We start from the raw sequence: 11,285 nt of genomic DNA, 5'->3' as shown, positions 1-11,285 counted from the left end.
AGTGTAGCCCCCGAGGCCCTCATGGGGCCTCCTTATCAGCAAGCATGGTGGCTTTTGGACAAGTCCCATCCACTGATGCTCTTACCAGGTGGTTTGATGGCATCTAGGCCATCATGCCTGGCGGAGGAGTTAAGGCATTCTCTCTCACGCCATCCCACTTCATTTGGGAGATAGGACGCTAGGCCATGTGGAGTAGATCCGGCAGAGGAGGAGCCACAGCACTTGGTGCATGTGGATCTGGGCTATTGATGGTGACTGGTGGGTCCAAGGGGAGTCAGATCCCCTCAAGTCCCGCGAGGGGGCATGCATGGAGTGGGCGGCACACATGGGTCGGCTCTAAAGGTCGGGCCAACAGGGAGGCGGCAGTTCACCTCCGCCTTGAGTCTAGCAACTGCTGCCACACCGTGTGACCGCATGTGAGAACGTGGGGACTTGGCGGTGAGCATTCCTAGAGCAATAAAGTAGAGTCAGGGAGGTGAGGAGGGGGTGTTACCTTCCATTCCAAGCAAACTCTTTCCCTTCCCGTAAAGCCCTCGCTTCACTGCATTCTGACGCGCTTGTTTGACGGTAGTTAACAACCATTATAAACCATCAATATAACATGAATGAGGGCATAAATATAATCACCAATAAAGGTCTAGCGGTTTAAACTAACAAATTCCACGAGTTTTGGTGAATCTATATTTTCTATAGGATTTATTTAGAATACCATCAAGGTGGACCTACATGTCAGATTTAATCGTGCTTATCCGTAGCAAAACGGACACCAAAAGACTCTAGAAGAATCGAGAGGACTCCGCACCGAGGTAGAGAGGTAGAGGCTGCTAGGTGGGGCCGGTCGGCCCTAGGGCCCACTATTAGCCTTCGCATTGCAATGTTCATTCTCCACCGCCACCTAGGTTGCATCTATGCCATCCTTTAAGTCAGTTTGATCCTAGGTCTCATGTTGGATGCTCCGGCATATATATACCAGCCCCTGCCACCCCCTAGGCATAACCCCAGTCATCAAGTCATTTGAGAAGACCAAAACCCTAATCATCCTCAGAGCTCCATCATATTATAGGGCATAACTAGTTAGGCTAGGTCTAGAGGGAGGCAAGCAGGCTTTGCTTGGATTCCCGATCATGTCAAGAGCGTGGTTTGGTATAATCTTTGTACCCCCTCTTTTGTATCTCCATTACTTTTATATGCTAGCTACAATTGTTATAACAATATTAGTATTCATCTTATTCATGTTCTTCGTTATAATGTTCATGGTCTACTATAATTATATGCTTAGTGTAGTTGGATTATCATCATGTTCATGCATAAGTTCGTATAGCCCACACTCTAAGGATCCATGGGTGGGTGGTTGACATAGTGTAAGCGTGGTGCCTATACGTTGTTTACCTATGGATACATCCTATATTCTGGGTCATGTGGTAGTTCATGGATGTGGCACTCCCGTTGAGTCCTTTGTAGTCCACTCCCCGAATATAGGTGCACGTAGAGTCCGGTTACTATAGGGTCGAGATGGCGGACTAGAGGGGGGTGAATAGTCCTTTCTAAAACTTAATCGCACCGGCTAACCGATACAAGTGCGGAATTAAAACTATTGGTCTAACCAAGACTACACCCCTCTAAGTTATCAAGCACCTTGAAAAGATCCTAAACAAGCAACTAAGGTGCCGGGCTAGCTGGAGCTCACCTAACCAATCTAGCTTGCAAGGTCACACAAACCTTTGCAACTAGTACTTCACACAACCGAGGGAGCTCCTACACAATCTAGTAAGCAAAAGCACAAAGCCACTAGCTTACTAGCAATGCTCAATAACAAGGCTACACAAGCCAAATTAGAGAGCACAAATTACTTAGCTACACAAACTAAGCAATGTGACTAACAAGGTTACTAAAGCCAAATTAGACACTCAAGGGATCTACTTCTTATGCTACACAAGCAAGAAGGCAACTAGCAAGCTACTAAAGCTAAACTAGTCATAAGAGCAACTACATAAGCACAATGTATATGAAAGTAATACAAGCTTGTGTTTCGTGGAATGCAAACCACTGATAAGATGATGAAGACAATGTTGACATGGTGATTTTCTCCCGAGGTTCACTTGGTTGCCACCAAGCTACGTCCTTGTTGTGTCGACCGCTCACATGGTAGTTCAGTGGCTAACTAGCATCATCCGCCAAGCCCGCATGTCGGGCACCGCAAGAACCTACCCCGAAAGTGAGGGTATCTCAGTGACATGCTCAACTAGAGTTGCTCTTCACGATCCCCACGGGGTGAGCACAATCCCCCTCATAAATCCTCCTTTAGAGCACCGCACAATCTTCTCGCGTGCTTCAACGGAGTCACAAGCCACCATGCCATCTAGGAGGTGGTGACCTCCAAGAGTAATAAGCACCACCGGCTTGTAACTAGATCACCTAGTGCCACTTGATGCAATCGCACTAGAATGACACTCACTCACAATCGGATTCAACTACCATGTGCACAAGTGAGTTAGAGGCTCTCCTAGCAGTCCCCAAGCATGGACACTAAGTCCCATGGGTGCTAAGCATCATCTAAGGCTGGCCACACACTCCTTTTATAGGTCCAAGGGCTAAAATAGCCATTACCCCCTTCACTGGGCAGTTTTCAGACATACCGGACTCACAGCTGAAGTGACCGGATGTGCAAGTCGTAGAGTCCGGTCGCTCCTCATGCGCCATGTGTCCTAGCCATTTGAAGATCACCATTGCTCGCCAACGGCTAGCTCCCACGGGAGCATAGTCCTGACCGAATGCGCCTAGGTCCAGCGACCAGACACGCCGAGGCCGAGTCCGGTCACCAACGCGCCTCTACACAAATGACCAGACTCACCTTTCTTCTATGACCGACTCGACTCTCCTAGAGTCCGGTCACTTCCAGAGATGTTCTAGAGAGCTCTTTTGATGACCGAACACGTCAGGTCATCACTGACTGGACTCTCGATGTGTTCGATCACTCCTAGATGCGTTAAAAACACTGGCCGAACTCTGTGACCAGACTCATAGGTGCTGACCAGACGCGCAGGTCATAGAGTCTAGTCGCAGACCTTTCAATGCTAAAATGGCTATAACTCTTAGCTACAAACTCTGATTTTGACGATCTTTGACATTTTGGAAAGCTTATTCAAAGGGCTACAAAACCCACTTGCATATCTGATCCAAAGCACAATGGATCAATGCAGAATTCCAAATCAAGAGCTGAAAGCATCTAGGCCCCTAGTTGGGTTTCAATGATTAATGACAATACAAGATTACTATGACTAACGTGTGTTTCACAGAGGCAATTAAGTTAGGTCATGGTAATGGAGATCAATTGGGCAATCAAGGTGGTCATGCCCCTACGATGGAAATCATTTTAGTTTTCAAAGGATGGACGACAAGGTTAAGGATGACTAGTTCTAAGTGTCGATTGGAGTTGGAGAGACACTTAGAGTAGTTTAGGACTTTGTTTTTCCTTTGGCCGTACTATTAAGGGGGGTATGGACGGGTAGCTTGACCTAGGTGAGTCTAGTGAGTTAGGTGTGGTGCACACTTGTTAAAACTAGCGCTAGGTAGCTCCTACATATGCCTAAGATCCTTTGGAGCAAACTTCATTCACATATGATCGAGAGTTGGAAGTGAATGGAGGGTCAAATGCTGACCGGACGCTGGCTCCGGTCGGACCAGATGCTGGCTACAGGGTTCGGTCAGTTCATTTGATCAAGGAGATTGCGTCTAGCGTGACCGGACGCTGAGTGCCAGCGTCTGGTCGACTCCAGTAAGGTTCCAGAAGAGTGAATCTACGACCGGACGCGTCCGGTCAATACTGACCGGACCCTGAGGATCCAGCGTCCGGTCGAGCACAGTAAGCATCTAGTGAGGGAAAAATGGGACCGGACGTGTTCGGTCAGTGGTGACCGGACCCTGCTAGTGTCCGATCAACACTTAAACACTGGTGTGCGGGTTGAACTGACCAGAGCGTCCGGTCAACATGACCGGAGCGTCCGGTCACCCCGCAGAGGCACATAATGGTTCATTTTTCAGGCTACCTTATAAATAGAAGCTCCACTCATGTGTGGAGTTACTTTTGCTCATTCCAACAGCTGAGAAACACGTTTGTGAGTGCCAAGAAGTTCAAGGTCCTAGTGAGGTGATTGAGATTTGAGAATCCAAGAGAGTAGCCTCATTAGTGAAACAAGAGTAGCAAAGTGTGCATCCACCGTTCTCATTAGGCTTCACGTGGTCAAGTGAGAGTTCATGCTTGTTACTCTTGGTGATCGCCATCACCTAGATGGCTTGGTGGTGATTGGGAGCTTGGTGATCACCCGGCGGAGCTTGTGGGTGACCCAACTCAAGTTGTGAGCGGTTGTGGGTGATTCACCACGATGGAGTGTCGAAGAATCAACCCGTAGAGAGCACTTGATCCTTGCGTGGATCAAGGGGGAGCTACCACTTTGCGCGGGTGCTCCAACGAGGACTAGTGGGGAGTGGCAACTCTCCGATACCTCGGCAAAACATCGCCGCGTTCCTCTCTCTCTATTTACTTTGAGCAATTCAATACTTGTTTTTACATTCATAGAATTGCCATGCTAGAGTAAGTTTGGAACATAGGTTGCAAGTCCTTTGTGCGTTAGATTAATAGAAACACTTTTCTAGGCACAAGGGGTTAATTGGGCTAACCGTAGGATTTAATTATTGCAAGAAAATTTAGAATTAGCCCAATTCACCCCCCTCTTGGGCATCTTGATCCTTTCAAGAGCCATTCTATAGTTTAGAGTACACCAAAAAAACCTCTCTCTCTCTCTTCTCCAAGTTGATCCAATTCAACTCCAACAACTTCTCTTTTGCAAATGTGCCAACACCACCAAGTGTACACCACCAAGTGCAAGTGTGTTAGCATTTTCACAAACATTCTTCAAAGGATTAATCACTCAATTCACCACGCCACTCGTTCCTAGTAACGTCGCAAAGTTAGATCACTCAAGTGGCACTAGATGACCAATATGCAAACAAGTTTGCCCCTCTTGATAGTACGGCCATCTACCCTAAACCCGGTCATCAACTTCTCTACACACCTATGACCGGTGAAATGAAATGCCCTATAAGTTATACCTTTGCCTTGCACATTCCATTCCATCTCCTCCAATGTCGATGCAACATATGCATCAACATGATCACAAATGATATGATCCACTTTATATCATCACGTGACCTTGTTGGTTCGATCTTGACCTCACTTGCTCTTCTCTGTTGCCTTGGTCCATCGGCGCCAAGTCCTCACTAGACTTGCCCTTCACACTTGCAACCGATCCATCAAGCCAAGCCTTGTCTTGATCTTCTCCACCTTAGTCACATGACTCAATGTCAAGTCTCATGCAATGAGCTCCTTCATCACATATGTGAGCCTTGCAACAAATCCAAGCCATGGTCACCGTCATGGCATGAGTTGCTCACACACATGTACCTATGGACTAATCACCTATGTATTGCACTTAAACACATATTAGTCCACCTAGGTTATCACTCAATTATGAAAACCAAACAAGGACCTTTTAGTTACGAAGGAAGAACAAGCTCTGTTCTTAATCTTCTTTAGTAATATCCCTTATGTGTAGATATGACAATGATCTTAACAATGATTACTAGGTATAATTGCACTAATCAATGTATGCTTTGACTTATAATTAAGAATGACTTAGGAATTATTCCTCTAATATTATACCTGGCCATGCTAATGCTATAGAAAGGAGTACTCTGAGTAATTTATCATTATTATTAATCAATACTTATCATATATCTTATCCATCAATAGTATAAGTTATCAATACATGTCCATACCAGACCTTCCCTGTGGTAAAAATATAAATAATGATACCTGGAATACTCTTAGGTGAAGTGCTACAATGGTATATTGTCTGTGTGCTTGCAGATTCCTTACATATATATATATTCATATCTATTCTTCCTAGTCACATAAATTAATAAAGAACTGCTTAGTATTATTCTAGTAGTAATGCTATGTAGTACCAACAAGGATCTCTGGCATTATCACTAGGGATGACAACCTAGTAAAGTAATGTTAGGAGATATAGGTTTATAATAGGTGGCTATTAAACAACTAAAAAGTAAATAAATACCAATAAGCATTTCTGGCGCCATTGTCGGGGATAGATTTCAAACTCTATTCTTAGTAGTGATGCTAATAAATGTCAACAAGCATTTCTAGCGCCGTTGCTGGCTACAAATTTCAAACTCTGTTCTTAGTAGTGACGCTAAGAAATGTCAACAAGCATTTCTAGCACCATTGCCGGGGAAGGTAGCTAGGCAAACGAAGTACTAATAAACTTATACTTATTGATGTGATCGAGGAAAACCATTGACCTCTACTCAAACAGGCTTACCCTTGTTTTATCTACATGTGTATCTTATGCAGGGTAATGTATGACCGATTTTGACCTTCCGACGAACTACGTTGAAGATCCAGAAGCATTACTTAAAAGGACTAATGCTAAACACAAGAAAGTTTTAGCTTTAGAGTCAAAAGACAACCAGATAAGGTGAAGCTTAACACCTGAATTTGAAGCTATGGCTAATAGGGCTCTCTATGAATTCTCTGCTCCAACTATGGCCAACATCCGTACTGGACCGACAGTCAATGTCGGAGACAATGGATTCGAGCTCAAGCCAGCCCTCATCAACATGGTGCAAGCAAGCCAGTTTTGTGGAAAGGCGCATGAAGATGTGAGTGCACATCTCCAACACTAGCTAGAGATCTGTAGCACTTTCACCATCAAAGGAGTAACCCAAGATGCCATATTACTTCACCTCTTCCCATTCTCACTCTTGGGGAACAAAAATCAATGGTTCTACACCAACAAAGATAGAAATACTACATAGGATAACTACTCCACTACCTTCCTAGCAAAATTATTTCCCATAGGTAAGACCAATGCTCTGCGTGAGAGAATCTCAAGCTTTCAACAACAACATGATGAATCTATTCCTAAGGCATGGGAACACTTTCAAGATTACATTGCGGAATGTCCTCATCATGGGATGGAGAATTGGATACTCATGCATATTTTCTACCACGGGTTGACAAATAGTACCTATGAGACTATGGATGCTGCTGCTGGCTGTGCATTCCTGTCACTCACCATACCAGCTGCAACAGCTCTTGTGGAGAAGATGGCCTCCAATCAAGGATGAAATGAAGAACATGTTCAAACCCACAAGAGAGGTTGAGGTATGCATCAACTCAAGGAGGTAGACATGCTATCTGCCAAGATGGACCTGCTGATGAAGAAGCTTGAAGATTGAGCCAATGAGAAGCAAGAAGTCATGCACATTCATGATTCTCGCATGACATGTGAAGTGTGTGGAAACACTAGGCATTCAGGGAGCAGCTGTCCTAAAACTCATGAGGATGTGAACTTTATCAACAACAACTACTTTTGTCCTAAGCAGAATCAAGGATGGAATCAGCAACAGAGACCGAACTACCAAGGTAATTACCAAGGTAACTATCAAGGTAATAATTTTAATAATTTCAATCAACCACCCTTGAGAGAATTAATTGTTGGCCAATCCAAACTTATGGAGGGATTATCTAGAAAGGTAGCTACCAATGATAAAATTCTAGAGAACATAAATAATAAAATGGATAGCTTTGCTTCTGCCTTTAAGAATCAGCATAGCTTTAATAAAATGATAGAATCACAAATAGCTCAGCTGGCTACTGTTGTTCCTCCGTCCAACAAAGGTAAGATTTCAGAGCAACCGAAAGATCTAGAAACTGCAAATCTTGTCGATATTCATCATGCAGCATATTACTATATACAACCATCGACGGGAAGGTGGATAGATTATACCTTGCCGAAAAAGAAGAGCAATCTAGGAAGACCTATCATCCCCATCGCCATTGGACCTCACATTTTTCAAGAAGTTGCCTATTACTTTGGAGCAAGTGTCAATATCATGCCTAAGGTAATTTATGATCAAATTAATGGAGATACTTTGTTGTACACAAATATGCATTTGTAGCTTGCAAATCAGTCACTCTTCTACCCTAAGGGACTTCTTGAAGATGCCATTGTTCGAGTGGGACAATCATATGTTCCCGTAGACTTTGTGGTTTTAGAAACAGGTGGAGATGTAAGGACACCCATTATTTTGGGCTGACCTTTCCTAAGCACCGCAAAAGCCATCATCTACATGGACAGTGCCAAGATTTGCTTCACAATCAAGGATAAAAAGGAGAAGTTCTCTTTCAAGAATCATATCTTGCAATCTCTTGAATATCCACAAATGTTGTACCTACCCGAAGAGACAACAGTGACTAAGAAGAAGAAGAATAGGAGGAGGAAGAACAAAGCCAGGCAGTCATAAGAAGAATCAGTCAGCATGATCAACACACTTAGATTAGAGTATGACCACCTCCTCGCTTCACCATTCCTTGCTAAGAAGGAATGTCTAGGTGTACCAACGATTGAGTGTACCATTGGACAAAGAATATTCCACAAGACCTTCTGCGACATTGGATCGGGTGTTAACATAATGTCCAAGACATGGGTGAAGAAGAAGATGATACGCCCATCATCCTTGGAAGACTGTTCCTCAACACTACCAACACAATCATCTACGTTAGATATGGACAAGTCCACTTCCAATTCCCTAGAGAAAAGGTACGCTGTTATTTTAATAGTTATACCACTTATGAGCAGCCAAAGAAGTCCCACTCTAGGAGGAGACATCGGTCATCTCAAAACCAAAAGAATCAATCCAAAAAGAAAAGTTGGGAGGAAGATGAGGAACCTAAAGAAGTTGTAAAAGATGAACCTACTCTACCTAAGTCAAGTCCACAGATCAAGCAGGTATGGAAGAGAAGGTGACATCACCATCAGAGACACCATCACAAGATGCTTAGTGAAACGATCCACGATTTCCTCGAAGGAAAATCCAGAGATTACATCATAATGTGAGAGTCCAAGAAGACCAAACTATCACATTATCATTATTCAGTTGATATCTTAGTTCATACATCATAGAATTACAAGTTTACAAGGTAATACAACACGTGATATCACACCAAAGTACAACATATACTAGCTAAAACGCACACATAACAGCATCAGAGTAGACATGGCACATCGGTGGGTGAAGGCTCCTCCTTCACGGGCAATCAGCAGAGTCAGCATAGAAGGTCAGCGGGCGTAGACTTCAGCTCCTCAACCAAACTTGAGCGTAGGAACGAGACCATCTAATCCTCCTAATCTCCACTGTCATCATAGATTACATCCAAAACCTACCAAAAATCTTTTAGTGCGATTTGTACTGGCCACTAGCTCCCACCATATAACTTGCATTTGCTTTGTGGTAAGTGGAATGCAAGGGTAAGCAACAGGCCTATTTATGGTTGTAGTTTTCCTATGCAAGTTCATCAATATTTTATAATAGCTCATCAAGTTTTAACCCATCTCATCCACACACGTTCAGCCATCCCATCACACACATCTCACCACACTCTCACCCTCGAGGTGGCAAGGACAACTCCCTCTCATGCCTTGCCTCAACGGCCAAAGCCGGAAACCAACACCAAACCTAGGGGGAAGAAGAAGAAAGGACTATCTCACTAATCAAGGGAAGCATAGGTCATAGGAATGTCCATATCCGAGGACGCGGCTATACGTATAGATCGATCAACTCTATAGAGCTTGTACACCTAGAATCACAACATCACCATCATCAGCGATACCCCACCTAGACTGATATCGGGCTACCTTCCAACTAGTGCGATGCCACCCTACCACTCAACCCTAGGCCACCCAGAGTCCAGCAGCATGCTGACACTATGAGACATAGTACTAGGCCCCAAAGGTCACTATGCTATCTTAAGAGGGTGTGGGTCCCATGCCCATACCTCCCTTCACTATATGCTAACAACCTAGTAGTAGTGGCACCATCCTAGCTGGTCAGCATCCGTCCCCCACCCATTTAGGAACGAGTGGTGTGCACGTAGGGTCCTATGATCTGGTTCTCTCGACATACCAGTCCTTAGGGGACTAGACATGACATCTTCTCAAAGGGGATAACCAACACCCCATGCCTCGATGGCACCTCCATCCCAAAGAGTCACCTTCTTGGAATATACTCCTCACATATGTACCCGCCATAGGTACCTCTTGTGAGGAATGCCTAGGTCACATCCCTATGGTAGGACTCGTCCAAAGACTCACCATAGAATCCTATCTGGTCAACTCAACCCTTAGCACACACCCAAGACACACACCAAGATCTCCCCAAGTTATCACCAGTTTTAGCGGCACCATGTGCCTTAGCCACTCACAAACAATCCTCCACCAAGCATCACATCATAGATATAATGCGTAGTAGAAGTAAGCAGTAAGTAGTAAGCGAGCGTCTAGCCTAACAGTGGGTGTGTAGGGGTAAAGGTTGCGTCAAGGTAATGGCTTCAAGAAATTCTACCATGCAACCTATCATAGTTCATTTGCATGAAAGTAAAGCAATAGCAGCTACATTATTGCATGTCTAATAGGATTCTATGAGGTTGGGTGGAACGTGGCACCTATTGATTGGTCATCGCTGAGATCTTTAGTGTACTCACAATTGATCTCCTCCAAGTCCTGTTGTCATCTGTGTTTCCTTCCTCCAATGGGTTTCGGTCCGATCAATGCTATTTCTCGATGCAGCTACGTCTATAGAGCGACAAACAAGTCAATAAGCAATCAATACTCCAAAAGGCCAAGACATAGAAAGAACAGACAACACTAAAAGAACACCAAGGGAAAAATGGCTTAGCCCTCTTGGCCGATGTCCGATCCTCGGGCCAAAAGAGACAGGAGTGGTTGTTTATTAAGCAAAAGTTCAAGTCACAGCCTAGCCAATACTTCCTAGGCCGATTGTGTCGACCTATATGACTTCAAGTAAAATGGCCTAGACCCTAGCCTAGCTTAAGTAAACACCACGGGAAAACAAGGCTAGCCCTCATGAAGCGAGTCCATTTCCCTCGGGCTAAAAAGGGGCGAGGGAGAAAGTCAGCTAGGCACGCCCATGTCTTATCCTCGGTAGAGATGGCACTCTAATGGTCAATCGGGTCGACTCACATGGTTCTAAGAACACGATGCAGATGTTAGCATTGCTAACTAGAAGTGGTAGTCCGATCTTTGATCTGATCATCATGGTTAAAGACAAGATCGAACAGAATGGGCTAAGGGAAAAAGGAAACAGTTCCAGTCTCTCTCAATCCGTATGCCATTGAATTGGTGAGA

General features: G+C 44.4%; 1 non-coding gene across 1 annotated transcript; it reads right to left on the bottom strand.

Moving 5' to 3' along the window:
* Positions 1-6,946: 6,946 nt before the first annotated feature.
* On the bottom strand, positions 6,947-7,055 carry LOC136514525 (small nucleolar RNA R71). The gene has a single exon (XR_010773683.1). It is a non-coding gene; the product is annotated as a small nucleolar RNA R71 (small nucleolar RNA).
* Between the last annotated feature and the right edge of the window lie 4,230 nt (positions 7,056-11,285).

Source organism: Miscanthus floridulus, chromosome 16, assembly GCF_019320115.1.
Source record: "Miscanthus floridulus cultivar M001 chromosome 16, ASM1932011v1, whole genome shotgun sequence".
Classification (NCBI taxonomy): domain Eukaryota; kingdom Viridiplantae; phylum Streptophyta; class Magnoliopsida; order Poales; family Poaceae; genus Miscanthus; species Miscanthus floridulus.
Note: the sequence above shows the minus strand (reverse complement) of the source record. Positions and strands in the feature narration are given on the sequence as shown.